The sequence below is a fragment of the Leptodactylus fuscus genome, chromosome 1, assembly GCF_031893055.1.
Source record: "Leptodactylus fuscus isolate aLepFus1 chromosome 1, aLepFus1.hap2, whole genome shotgun sequence".
Taxonomy (NCBI): Eukaryota; Metazoa; Chordata; class Amphibia; order Anura; family Leptodactylidae; genus Leptodactylus; species Leptodactylus fuscus.
In genome coordinates this window covers 320011842-320027025 of record NC_134265.1, presented here as the reverse complement: position 1 = coordinate 320027025, position 15184 = coordinate 320011842, and positions in this window count along the sequence as shown.

Here is a 15184-nt window from a genome sequence, read left to right as displayed (position 1 = left end):
CAGTGTTACAGTGTTTTCCGCTAGTAGCTGGGGTGGAGGTTGCAGCTTCGTAGGGTTTCAGTCTACTCCTGCCATGAATTTTGGCCTGGGAGAGGAGATAGGCCACCCCAGTTTGCACCCGGGGAACAGACTCCACCACATTCACCCTGCCTGTCATTAAAGATAAGCACTGCAGCATCCCTGACCACAGGCGCTTGTCCATGTGTCGGTGGTCAAGTGGACCTTGCAGCAAAGCGCAGAGCTCTGGGCCCGACTGATGTTATGGGACACATGCAGGCGCAAGGCAGAGACAGCACACCAAGAGAAGTAGTAACGGCTAGGCCCAGCATAGGGAGGTGCCCCAGCTGCCATCTGCTGACGGAAGGCCTGGGTCTCCAGAAGCATAAACAAACACCAACATCTCCAGGGCCAGCAGTTTATCGATGAGGCTGTTACAGGCTTGGCCATGGGGGTGGGTTGTATTGTACTTCTGCCTGCAATGAAAAGCTTGGGAAATGTGGAGTGGCTGGGAAGAGGCGCATGATGGTGCAGGCCAAAAGGGCGCATGAGGGTGAACTCCCCAATGTGTCAGAGATAGGTGTGTAGGTGTCCTTGCATCATATACTTGCACCATATTTGGCTTTGGAAGTTAATTTTGTGCCAAAAAGTGGTTAAGACAGCGATCCCTCAGCTACTCCCGTTACACTGTCTATTGAAGTTACCATCTGTGGAAGTGGACCACCATTTCTAAGATCCCAAAGGAAGCAGGCAAGAGATGTGCAGTTCAGAAAAAAAGATGAGAAAATAAGTTTAGGCTGTAGAGCACAGAGGGATCGGAGAGGACAGAGCTGGTGTCGGCCAGGTATTCCCACAACATGCGCCTATACTTGTCCCTCCTGGTGACACTAGGCCCCTGAGTGGCAGTAATTTGTCCAGGGGGGCCATTAACGTGTTCCAGACCTAGGAATAAGTCTTCCAACAGGGTAGAGTTTTGCATGCCTTTGCTTCTACCCACTGTTTTTGCTGCTTAGCTTCCCTCCACATATACTCTGCTTTCACCCCTAAACATCACCCCAGTTTATGCCTTTGCTTCTACCCAGGTTTTTTGTTGATTTAGCTTCCCTCTACATCTACACTGCTTTAGCCCCTAGACATCACCCCTGTCCATGTGGGGTCGGTGGCCTCGTCATCCACCAACTCCTCTTCCAATTGCGCACTGCCCCCTTACTGCAAACCGCACATGACCACAGCTTGCCTTGATGGCAACTGTGTCTCATGATCCCCACTTAGGTCCAGACAAGTCGGTGGCGGGTCCAAAACCCCAAAATTGGAAGGAAATGGCAGATGCTGCAGTATTTCTAACACCTGTTCCTGGTGCTCGGGCCTGGTCTGTGTTGTACCCTGCACCCTGCTTAACGCATCTGCCATATCCGAAGTTGTGCTGAGCGCATGCTAATGTTTCGTGTCCAGTGCAATGGATGGGATGGGATTTCACATAAGTCTGCCACCCATGGCCACTCATGGTTGAGCAACTGAGGGAGTTGACTTTGACGAACCCGAGGGTTTTGGAGTTGGAACTACATCAAAGGTCTGTGCTGCTCACACACTCTGCTCAACACATGATATGTTTAGTGCCAGCAGTGTGGAGACATCGCACAACAGCCGTTGTTCCAGCAGGTACAGGCGTTGTAGGAGTGCATAGAGGCTAGCAGCGGCAACTATACACTTTAAAAACTATCCGCACAAGCGCCACACTTTCACCAGTAGCTCAGGAACATTGGGGTACCTTTTTCAAAAGATTAGCAGCAATGAGTTAAAAACGTGGCCCAGGCATGGAATATGTTGCAGGCTGCCAAGCTACAGAGCCAATCCCAGGTTACGGCCATTATCACACATGACAACATGCCTGGGCCCAGGTGCAGTGGCAAAAACCACATTGCCGTCTCATCGAGGATGGCATGACTCACTTTGTAGGCAGTGTGCTGTCTGGCCCCCAAGCTGATGAGCTTCAGCACGGCCCGCTGACGTCTCCCCACACCAGTGTTGCAGCGTTTCCAGCTCGTAGCTGGGGTCAATTTAACAGCGGAGGAGGGTGGTGTTTCAGCCCTCCTCCCAGGAATGTTGTGTGGGGAGACAAGTCAGGCCACCACATTTTGCGACCCGGTCCACGCCTCAACTACATTCAACCACTGTGCCCAAATTGAAAGGTAGCGTCCCTGTCCGCATGCACTTGTCCATTCGTAACTGGTCACATGGAACTTTAGGGCTAAGCGCTGAATTTAGGGACCGCCTCATGTTTGGGGGAAAGTGCTGGTGTGGACGGCACAGTGCGGTGGCGCAGTAGACACTCTGCCCAAAAAGGGCAGAGTGTCCCCCAGCCGGGATTCCAACATCTCCTGGGCCAGATTTCTTGAGATGAGGCCGTTGAAGCCTTGGGCATGTGGGTGGGTTGTGCTGTACTTTAGCATGAAATGAAAGGCTTGGGAGATGGGGAGTTGCTGGGAAGAGGCGCATGATGGCGCGGGCAAAAGGAGAAATGGCAGGAAAAGGTGAGGATAAGGGTGAACTCCCCAAAGTGTCAGAGGCAGATGTGGAGGTGTCCTGGCTCCTGGTCTGGACTGCAGCGCCAGCCCTGTCAACAGTGGAAGAGGCAGTGGCCGCCAGGCCAAACGACGATTATCCTGCGCTTGCTCTCACCCACTGAGCCCAGGGCTTGCCTTCCAAATGATGGCACCCGCAAGAGGTGGTGAGATTCCTCTCCGCAGATCTCCAAACCATCTTGGACTTGCAAATTGCACTAAATTTGTCATGTAACTGACATGTATATGATGAGTCTATCCATTGTCTGTTCATTTTGGTGAAAGTCAGCCTGTCAGCTGACAGACAGCTGTGCTTGTCAGTGATGATGTCACCGGCTGCTTGTACCCCCAGTTTTTGCTGCTTAGCTTGCCTCCACATCCACACTGCTTTTGCCCCTACACATCACCCCTATCCATGCCTGTGCCTCTAGCCATAAGTCTGCCACCCATGGAAACTCATGGTGCAGAAAGTGAGGGAGCTGACTCTGAGGAACCCTTGGGTTTTGTAGCTGGTACTCCATCAAAGGTCTCTGCTGCTCACACACCCTGCTGAACATACGGTATCTAGGGTTAGAGCGTGTGGTGACCTCGCACAACAGTAGGTGCTTCAGACAGATGTAGGCCTTGCTGGAGTGTATTGCGGCTAGCTCCAGGTACTGTAGACTTGGGAAAGTGGGTGTCCAAGTGCCGCACTTTCACCCTTAGCTCAGCTAATTTGGGGTATGTTTTTAAAAATCATTGCACCACTACATTGAACATGTGGGCCAGGCATGGAACGTGTTGGAGGCTGGCAAGCTCCAGAGCCCTCCAACAAGCTAAAAAACCTGGCCCCAGGGGCAGCGGGGATAAACAAATTGCCATCTCATCCAGGATGGCATCCCTGACCTCAGAGGCAGTGTGCTGTCCGTCTCCCAAGCTGATGAGCTTCAGCCCAGCCTGCTGACGTCTCCCCACACCAGTGTTGCAGCGTTTTCAGCTCGTAGCTGGGGTCAATCTAACAGCGGAGGAGGAGGAGGGTGGTGTTTCAGCCCTCCTCCCAGGAATGTTTTGTGGGGAAACAAGTCAGGAAAATTCTTGAAACGGGAGAGTTTTGCATCTTTGCCCTTGCTGCCTATGGACATCCCTTTGCCTCTAGCCACCATTTTCCCTGCTTTGCTTGCCTCCACATCCACACTGCTTTTGCCCCTAGACATCACCCCAGTCCATGCCTTAGCTTGTACCCCCAGTTTTTCCTGCTTAGCTTGCCTCCACATCCACACTGCTTTTGCCCCTAGACATCACCCCAGTCCATGCCTTAGCTTGTACCCCCAGTTTTTCCTGCTTAGCTTGCCTCCACATCCACACTGCTTTTGCCCCTAGACATCACCCCAGTCCATGCCTTAGCTTGTACCCCCAGTTTTTCCTGCTTAGCTTGCCTCCACATCCACACTGCTTTTGCCCCTAGACATCATCCCTATCCATGCCTCTTCCCCTAGCCATAACTCTGCCACCCCTGGAAACTCATGGTGCAGAAACTTTGGTTGCTGACTTTGAGGAACCCTTGGGTTTTGTAGATGGAACTCCATCAAAGGTCTGTGCAGCTCACACACCCTGCTCAAGATATGGTATTGTAGGGTTTCAGCGTGTGTGAATGACGGACAACAGCCTGTGTTTGGACAGATGTAGGCCTTGCTAGAGTGTTTTTAGGCTAGCAGCGACTCCTGTGCACTTGCAAAAGTGGGCGCACAAGCGCCGCATTTTCAACAGTAGCTTCGGTACATTTGGGTATGTTTTTTAAAAAACTTTGCACCACTAGGTTAGACGTGGGCCAAACATGGAACGTGTTGGAGGCTGGCAAGCTCCAGAGCCGCTACCAGGTTCCAGCCATTATCACAGGCGTAAAAATGCCAGGCCCCAGGTGTAGCAGGGAAAAAAAAATGCCATCTCAGCCAGGATGGCATCCCTGACCTCGGAGGCACTGTGCTGTCTGTCCCCCAAGCTGATGAGCTTCAGCACCGCCTGCTGACGTCTCCCCACACCAGTGTTTTAGCGTTTGCCGCTAGTAGCTGTGGTGGAGGTTGCAGCGTCGTAGGGTTTCAGTCTACTCCTGCCATGAATTTTGGCCTGGGAGAGGAGATAGGCCACCCCAGTTTGCACCCGGGGAACAGACTCCACCACATTCACCCTGCCTGTCATTAAAGATAAGCACTGCAGCATCCCTGACCACAGGCGCTTGTCCAAGTGTCGGTGGTCAAGTGGACCTTGCAGCAAAGCGCGGAACTAAGGGCCCACCTGATGTTGAGTGACACGTGCTGGTGCAAGGCGGGGACGCCACACCGGGAGAAGTTGAGACGGCTAGGGACGGCATAGTGAGGTGCCACAGTTGCCATCAGGTCCGGGAAGGCGGGAGTTTCAACAAGCTGGAACGCCAACCTCTCCTGGGCCAGCAGTTTAGCGATGTTGGCGTTCTAGGCTTGCGTGGGTGGGTGGTTAGCGGTGTATTTCTGCCGGCGCTCCAATGTCTGAGAGATGGTGGGTTGTTGTAAAGAAGCGCCTGATGGTGCCTTTGATGGTGCAGGAGAAGGAGATAAGACAGAAACAGGGGAGGATGAGGGAGAAGTCAACAAAGTGGCGGAGGCAGATGAAGTGATGTCCTGGCTCGTCCTCTGGAGTGCATCGCCAGCACTGTGAGCAGAGGCAGTGGCATGAACGGCGGGCGACGTTTGTCCTGCCGTTGCTGCCTGCCACTGATTCCATTGCTTGGATTCCAAATGACGGTGCATTGAAGTGGTGGACAGGTTGCTCTTCTCAGGGCCCCTACTCGATTTCGAGAGGCAAATTGTGTAGACGACACTATATCTGTCCTCGGCGCATTCCTTGAAAAAACTCTACACCTTCAAGAAACGTGCCCTCGATGGGGGAGTTTTTCTGGGCTGGGTACAAAAGGGAACATCTTCGGACATTCCGGGTCTGGCCTGGCTTCGGCAAAGCAGCTGACCTCTGCCTCTGGACATGTCTCTGCCTCTAGCTACCCTTTTTGGTGCTGCACCTGCCTCAACATCCACACTACTTTCCCAGCTTGACATCTGCCTTGTCCAGGTGGGGTCGGTGTCCTCGTCGTCCACCACCTCCTCTTCCAACTCCTGTCTCGCCTCCTCCTCCTGCACAATGCGCATGTCAACTGGCTGCCCTGACAGCAACTGCGTCTCATCGTCGTCGATGAGGGTGGGTTGCTGGTCATCCGCCACCAAATCGACCGGAGATGGAATGGAGGAGACTCTAGTGTTTGAGCATCTGGACACAGATACTCGTCTGTTAGGTCCGTGGAATCACGAAATGGAGGGGCAGGTTGCGGTACAGTCAAAGGAAGGGAGAACAGCTCTGGGGAGCAGGGACAGTTGGGGTTATTGTTCTGGGAAGATTGGGAATTTTGGGTGGAAGGAGGACAAGACTGTTGGGTAAGAGGAGGTAGAGGCTGCCTGGCTGGTGGACAATGTGCTTTAAGCGTTATCCGACAGCCATTGCAAGACCTGTTCCTGGTTCTCAGGCCTACTAATCTTTGTACCATTCAGCCTAATTAATGTGGAACTTTTGTGCAAAGCGCAGAACTTAGGGCCCGCCTGATGTTAAGGGACACACGCTGGTACAAGGCTCAACTCACCCTAAGTGCCAAAAACACTGCTGGTGCAAGGCTCTACTCATGCCAAGGGCCTCAATCTCTGCTGGTAGCTCAGCTTAAGGTCATGTAACTTTGTTTGGAAGGGCTCATGTTAAGGGCTAGAAAAGTGAATTTTGGAAGGTCTTACCACATATCACACACACACACACACACACACACACACACACACACACACACACACTCAAAATGACAGTTAAGGGTGAGGGCTTTTGGAATTCCCATTGCCTATTGCATTTGTGGTTGTCATGGGGAACGTGATTTAAAGGGGTGGTTGTTACTGTTTGTTGAGCTTAAATTGGGGTTTGTGTCCATCCATTTGGGGAGTAAAGAAGGTTTCCAGGTATTTTCCCACTTTGATAGAGGTTTTTTTGAATGTGGAAAGTGTGTAGTTGTTAGGCAGTGATGTTGGGGTAATAGAGGGTCTTTGGTGTGTTAGATGCCCCCAGACATGCTTCCCCTGCTGTCCCAGTGTCATTCCAGAGGTGTTGGCATCATTTCCTGGGGTGTCATAGTGGACTTGGTGACCCTCCAGACACGGATTTGGGTCTCCCCCTTAACGAGTATCTGTTCCCCATAGACTATAATGGGGTTCGAAACCCGTTCGAACACACGAACATTGAGCGGCTGTTCGAATCGAATTTCGAACCTCGAACATTTTAGTGTTCGCTCATCTCTAATTATGATGTATCTGTAAAATAATTGAAGTGCATTCAGTTTTTTACATCCCCTTCTATCATCTGTATGTATCAATAATTTACGCTATGTCTCAGTGGAAATGACACCCTTTAGTTGCTGGGTTGTTGGATCCCACAGCAGCTGCTATATCTGCTACCCCGGTAGTTACACCCTTGAGTCCAAGCTATTTGCAGATAATGACCTACTTATGATAGCAGTATCCAGACAGTGATGTGGATGGCTAAGGGGCTGATAATTCAGATCAACTGGGTGGGTGTCCTGCATTCACTTCAGGCCCTGTTCAATGGATGGATGGCTCCAGCAGTCAATATAGTGCTGTGCTGTATTAGTGACTGCCATGCTTGAACATTTTACATTCACAGCTGGACGTTTTTAAAGAGGATCTTTCACGTCCTCTGGCACTAGCAATTTTATATATCGCTGGAAAACTTAGAATGTGGTGAATTCAGGTGCAAGAATTCAGGTTCCAGAGATATCAGTGCCATTAGTTTCAGCACCGATATCTCCCCACTGTTAGAAGGTTGGGCCTTACTGCCTAGTGTCATCACTGAGCAGTAAGGAACTCCACCTCTGACAGCACAAGGCTATGGAAGAGTACTATCAGGGGGGCGTTCCTTATCGTCCAGCGATGATGCTAGGCAGTAAGACCCACCTTTATGACAGTGGGGAGATATCGGTACTGAAACTAACAGCACCAATACCTCCTGCACCCAGGCACACATCGGGAAAGCTGACAGTGTGCTAAATTCAGTGCACTGTCAGCTTTCTAGTGGTATATAGTACTGTGGGTGCCAGAGGGCTTGAAAAGTCCTTTTTAAAGTATTGTTAAACCTATCTATGCACAAATTGTAAAAGGAAAAAAAAAAAAATTAAAAAAAAAATAAATTCATCCTTTTACACATTTTGACTTTTTTACTGTTGCAGGTTTCTCATTGGCCACTGGAGCACATCCAAAGGTTTTTCAGCTCTTCTTTGTTGCAGATACCTTTCCTATGGAGAACAAGGCAGTATTAGATTATTGAAAATTTTATTTGGCCATTATTTTCCATTTGTTGCTCCTGTCATAAAGTACATATAGACAATGCAAGATGGAAAGCTATGTCTCCTATAGTACAATAGCTACATTAAATCACTAAGCACCTACATTTTCCTCTATATCAGATGTACTGTAGTATGATATCTAGCCATTTAATAACATTGAAGAAGATGCCTAAAGATTGTTGCAGCTGTCTACTTAACTCATTAGTTGTCATGTTAAGGATTGTTACATCTGTACTTTGTAGATTTAATTCATAACATGAAAATTAAGTGTATGAAACATTCCATTAAAATGTAAAATATTACAGAGCAGGTCCATTGTATTTTTTTTATTATTATTTTGTTATGTTTAATGTTCCTTTAAGAATTTTAGGCCAAGAATAATGTAACAGTGTAGATATTCAGGGCATTAAAATAATAAAGATGGCTCATATTAAGATTTAAAAAAATGTATTCTTCTCTATTTTTTCTACGAAACACACAACAAATATCAGTTATTACACAGCACATAATAAGGCTTTAAACTATCTTGTTTAAGGGCAGTAATTAAAGTGTGAACATGTTTCTTGTGGAAATTATACTATTTAATAAAGTATTTGAATTTCAAAATCTATCTTGTAAGCTCATGGGGAATGCTGAACAATGTACCGCGCTGCTAAGGATCTCATTTATTTGTGGTTTTAGGGAGAAATTCTGTTTTTCTTCTACTGGGGTGAAGAATAAATTTTCCTTAGGGCATTGAGATTGCCATAGGGGACCATTTATTTTCTTTAACCTACATCTACACTAAAATACTAATGAGACAACTGGGATGTCTGGATTCAGAATAACGTGGACAGTGATACAGAACCTGCCTTTTACTAGTCACAAGATCTGGTACAACAGGATATTTTTCTAAGAATCTTCTAGTTATTAGAAACAAAACATTATTAATATTTAGAGGTTTGTGTTCAATTTGTGGTTGTGAATAGATTTTGATGTCAAGGTTATGTCAACATATTATGAAGCAATTATAAGTACTGTAGATCCATAGAATCAGAAAACGGCTGGTCACTTGTTTGACGGAATGAAATATGGATATGTCTTCACTTAGAGACTATGAATGCCTTTATGATCATTTAAAAAATAAATTTTATATATATATCTCCCTATATTATAAAAATGAATTTCTGTCTGTCTGTCTGTCCGTCCGTCCGTCTGTCTGTCTGTCTGTTCTCTAATGCGAACCAAACGACTAGACCGATCTTCACCAAATTTGGTACAGAGACACTTCAGGTATCCGGGAAGGTTTAAGACGAGACTCCAACTCACTCGGACGTACCGTTGCTGAGATACAGCATTCCAAACACAGTGCCCCCCCTTAGCCAATACAAACCTGCAAGACTTTCACTCATATTCCAACTGCAATACACACGGTCACTCCACATGCACAATACAACACTGATATCCAAACTGAGATACACGCATAAGAGGATTAGATACACAGATCAGCACACAGTATCACATGCCAGAGGATTAAATACACGGGTCTGCACACAGTCCCACACACCAGAGGATTAAATATGCACTTCTGCACACAGTTCCACACACTGAAGGATTAGATACGTGCGTCTGCACATGGTTCCACATGCCGAAGGATTAGATACAGGCGTCTACACACAGTTCCACACTCCAGAGGATTAGATACGCCCGTCTACACACAATACCACATGCCATAGGATTACATACGCGCGTCTGCACACAGTGCCACATGCCGGGGGATTGGATACAGGCGTCTACACACAATACCACAGAGGGGAGGATTAGATACACGTGTCTTCACACAGTTGTACACGCCATAGGATTAGATACACGCGTCTGCACACAGTACCATATGCCGTAGGATTAGATACGCACCTCTTCACACAATACCACACAGGGGAGGATTAGATACACGCGTCTTCACACAGTTGTACACGCCATAGGATTAGATACACGCATCTGCACACAGTACCACATGTCGTAGGATTAGATACGCGCCTCTTCACACTACTACACAGGGGAGGATTAGATACACGTGTCTTCACACAGTTGTACATGCCATAGGATTAGATACGCGCGTCTACACACAGTATCACATGCTGTAGGATTAGATACGCGCGTCTACACACAGTACCACATGCCGTAGAATTAGATACACGGGTCTGCACACAGTCCCACACACCAGAGGATTAAATACGCACTTCTGCACACAGTTCCACACACTGAAGGATTTGATACGTGCGTCTACACTCCAGAGGATTAGATACGCGCATCTGCACACATTTGTACATGCCATAGGATTAGATACACGCGTCTGCACAGAGTACCACAGGCCTTAGGATTAGATACACGCGTCTACACACAGTTCCACACTCCAGAGGATTAGATACGCGCGTCTGCACACAGTTGTACACGCCATAGGATTAGATACACGCGTCTGCACAAAGTAACACAGGCCTTAGGATTAGATACACGCGTCTACACACAGTTCCACACTCCAGAGGATTAGATACACGCGTCTGCACACAGTACCACATGCAGTAGGATTAGATATGCGCGTCTACACATAGTTCCATACAGGGGAGGATTAGATACGTGTGTGTGCACACAGTACCACACTTTGGAGGATTAGATACATGCCTCTACACACAGTACCACATGCCATAGGATTAGATACGCACGTCTGCACAAAGTACCACATGCCGGGGGATTGGATATGCGCGTCTACACACAGTTCCACACGCCGTAGGATTAGATACGCGCCTCTTCACACAATACCACACAGGGGAGGATTAGATACGTGTGTGTGCACACAGTACCACACTTTGGAGGATTAGATACATGCCTCTGCAAACAGTACCACAAGCCAGAGAATTAGATACGCGTCTCCGCACACAGTACCACACGGGGGAGGATTAGATACGCGCGTCTGCACACAGTACCACACGGGGAGCATTAGATATGCGCGTCTGCACACAGTACCACACGGGGGAGTATTAGATACGCGCATCTGCACACAGTACCACACGGGCAAGGATTAGATACGCGTGTCTACACACAGTACCACATGCCATAGGATTAGATACGTGCGTCTGCACACAGTACCACATGCCGGGGGATTGGATACGCGCGTCTACACACAGTTCCACACGCCGTAGGATTAGATACTTGAATCTAAACACAGTACTACACAGGGAAGAATTAGATACAGCTTTACTCCAGGTATCCATAACAACTGATCACAGGTTTTTCACTGACATTCAAAATGAGATACACATAATCACATGACGCTTATGGACATACACACAAACCACATACAAAATACACCAGTGTAAAATTGGACAATTCTTATGGGGCCACTACACAAACATAAAATGTAATATACCCGTGCGAAGCTGGGTCCTCCCTCTAATATATATATATATATATATATATATATATATATATATATATATATATATATATATATATATTTTCTACCAATAAGTATTTGGACACCTGTGGTAGAAGAAAAAAACATTTATTCATATTCAATAGTTGGTAGACCCCAGCAGATGCTTCCTTATGGATGGTATTGACTGACACAATACTCCCGGATGCCTGGTGACACTCCTTGTGTATGTGAGCCATTGGTTGGGTGCAGTTTCTCTGGCCAGCAGCCATTGGTCTCTAGTATATCCCAGTTTCGGGGGTCTGCCAACTCAGGGGAAATTTCAACCACAAAGGCTACTGTCGAATTTGGGGAATTCAGTTCACATGCTATGTCCCTTAAGGATCGACCATTTCTGTGGCAGCCGACAATTACTCCTTTCTCGAAATCGGACAATTCTGCACTTCGTGGCATCTCGCATGTGACTAATGCCAATGCTGTTTCCTATTTAACGGCGGAAGGCGTGATGTACATCACAACCGCAGATATCTTCATTTGCATGGGTGTCCAAATATATATAATATTGTATCTATTATCAGCTAGAAAGTATTTTTAAAATACTGGTTTATTAACATATTAAAAATTTTGCTTGTGTTCACTTGCTTCACTTGATCTCACATGCAAATTCTTCTTTCCCCTTCTCACAGATATTTGTCAGAAAATTTGTTACTATTCATTCTGTATTATCAATGTATTCCTAAAACTTCATAAACACTCATTTGGCCAAGCCCTCACGTATCATAAATGCTGCAATTTGGCCACAATGAAACCGCAGTGTTTTAAGGTACTTGCAGAGTGGATAGGATTCTGGCTTATCCCATCCACACATTCCAGAAAAATATTTGCAGAGGAAATGCTGCAATTTCAAAAGCCGTTTTTGTAAATCGTAGAATGTCCGTTATACCTATGGAAACACTAGCATTTTCTATATACGTGTAATAGGGACAGAGAGTCCGTAGAGGAAAACTCTGTGTACTCTTTGTGAAATGTGCTGCAGAAAAAAAATTCACTGTGTTTCTGCTGCAGTCTTTTCTGCGCTTTTTTGCTGCGGCTTGCTACTTGGGGCCTAAGCCTTAAGCTGATATCTTTTCATTATTTTTCTAATTGTGTATATAATTGTTCCAGAAGAATTAACGGAGGGAACACATATACTAAAAACAGAGATGTCGGGAGAAGTAACAGCTCCTTTTACACCTCTACAGTAAGAAATCAATGTCAAAAACTAGTGTTGGACAATAAACATCTATTATTAATAACTACTATTATTATACTGTGGGGTCTCTTTAGAATAAGTGAAGACTCACAAAAAGTAACATAACCAAAGTTTTACCTCTCTTGGGCTCCATCACATATCCCTTCATTCGTTCATCTAAGCGCCATAATGTCGGTGCACCCCACGTGACCAGTCACAGGCCCATCAATGTCACCGGGGCTGTTGATATTATTTAGGAGATACCTGAAGAAGATGGGACCTACACCAGACACAACAGAGCCCAGGAGAGGTGAGTAACACTGTTTGTTATGTTTACTCACATCTCCTAGGACTCTATTTATTACTGTATTTCCTACAGAGTCCCCAGAGTGGTTTGTTGACGGCAAACCCCTTTTGGAAAATTCATAACAAAACAGGCTCATTGTGAACTGCTTCGCTCATGCCTATTAAAATGAATTGGTTGGTTGACCAAATGTCCCAAAAGCACAGGTAAACCAGGTATATAGTCTAAGGGTCTCACCATATTCCCATATATGAACTTTCTGGAATTTTGCAAGTGTTGGGAATAATATACTGGGCCATATCTGTGCTTTTTTGTTGTTGTTTTTCCCCATTTTGAGTAGGTTTGGCTTTTTTTCTAATTGATTTGCATTAGACTCTTTTAAGCACTCTTTATTTCGGGTTTCATTATTACAGTAAAACGGGAAACTAAAAAGGCTTGGCTTGGATGGACTGAAATGTATCCTCCATATCCAGCATGTACCAGAGCACGTTGGGACAGTATAGTATTATATTTAGTGTCCCCAAATTATGCACCATCCCCCAATCTGCATTTTTATAAAAAAAAAAAAAAAAACTTCAGTGCATATTATTATATAATACAGCTAATTTACAAAAAATATTTGTATAAATATAATTTCTTTATTTAACACAAACCTTTGTAAAAATCCGTATTGGCCTTTGAGACACAACAGAAAGTCAGCCTTCTAATAAATCTGTTGTACAATACTTTATCCTCACGTTGCATTCTAACCTAGTTCAATGAGATCTAAAAAGTGCTTACTTCTATGTAAATTAACTTTCCGTTCCCCACTGTAGATCAAATGGCAAAGCTTTATTGACAGTTGGCAAAAGTACAGAAATAAATAGAGACTTAAACAACAAAGCTGGCTGGGGTTTTAATTATTTCTATATCCATCACTTCTTCCTTATTAGAGATAGTGATGCCTGTAGCCCTTAATAGATATCATTTTATCAGCAAATCCTGTCATAAAAACCCTGGAATTCTTCCCGTGGGAAAAGTTAATCTTCAAAATAACCTTAGAAAAGATTGAATGAAGCATGAAAAATGATCAAATTAGCTGATATCAGCAGAGAACCTGATTAGACCCTCGTCCCTACTTCTTAGTAAATTATTTGCCTTAGCATATGTTCTCGTCTTACATTCATGACTGAGTCTATGCTTCCTATTATACAGTGTTATACAATTAAAAAACAATATTGAAGCAAATACCGTACATGCGCATACAGATCGTAATGTAGCAGTGCCGAGTATGTGTATGTGTAACCAGTACTATATCTGACCCTTCCATTCTTCTGTGTCATAATGGAGTTAAAAGGATAATTCAAGGAACCTTTTTCATACCAGAAGTGCTGGTAATATTTATCTTTATAAAATATAAGAATATAATTATTATTATTATTACTAATAATAATTTATTTATATAGCACCAATAACTCCATGGTGTTTTATATTTGGGGGTTACATACAGTACACAAAGTATACATACAGATTTAATACTAAAAATGACCGAATGGCTCAGTGGGGTAGAGGGCCCTGCCCGCGAGAGTTTACAATCTATGAGGGAAGAGGGATAGAGACAGAAGGTGAGGGGAGAGACTGTTCAGATGGTGGTGTGGTGACAGTAGTGTTTTTAGTGGTTGCAGTCATTCCTGAATAGGTGAGTCTTCTTCTTGAAACCTGTGATTTTTGGGGGGTCAGTCTTATGTGTCTTAGTAAGGAGTTCCAGAGTATGGGTGAAACACAGGAGAAATCGGTTGTGTGAGGAGCAGATGAGAGTAGAGAGAAGTAGGAGGTCTTTGGAGGATCTGAGGTTATGTGTGGGCAGGTAGCAGGGGATTAGGTTGGAGATATATGACAGGGAGAAGTTGTGGATGGCTTTGTATGTTAACGTTAGTAACTTGAACTCAATACGCTGGGCAATGGGTAGCTAGTGAAGGGATTGAAAGAGGGGAGCAGCCAATTAAGAACAGGGGGGCGAGGTGAATTAAGCGAGCAGCACAGGGTGGACTGGAGGAGGGCGAGGATGTTTGCTGGGAGTCTATGGAGAAGGACTTTTAGCAGGCTTAGACCAGGGGCACCACATGGCATTTTACAGTCAGAGTAAAGTGGATGAGATTCTAGCAAATCCCATGTCCACTTTGCGGTAAAAGCCGCACTGACGGCATACTGCAATTTCCAAAACTGTGCCACAGCATGTCAATTATAGCTATAGACACTACGGCGGTTTGCCCATAGGTATAGTTGAAACAGAATGTCTGCAGAGGAA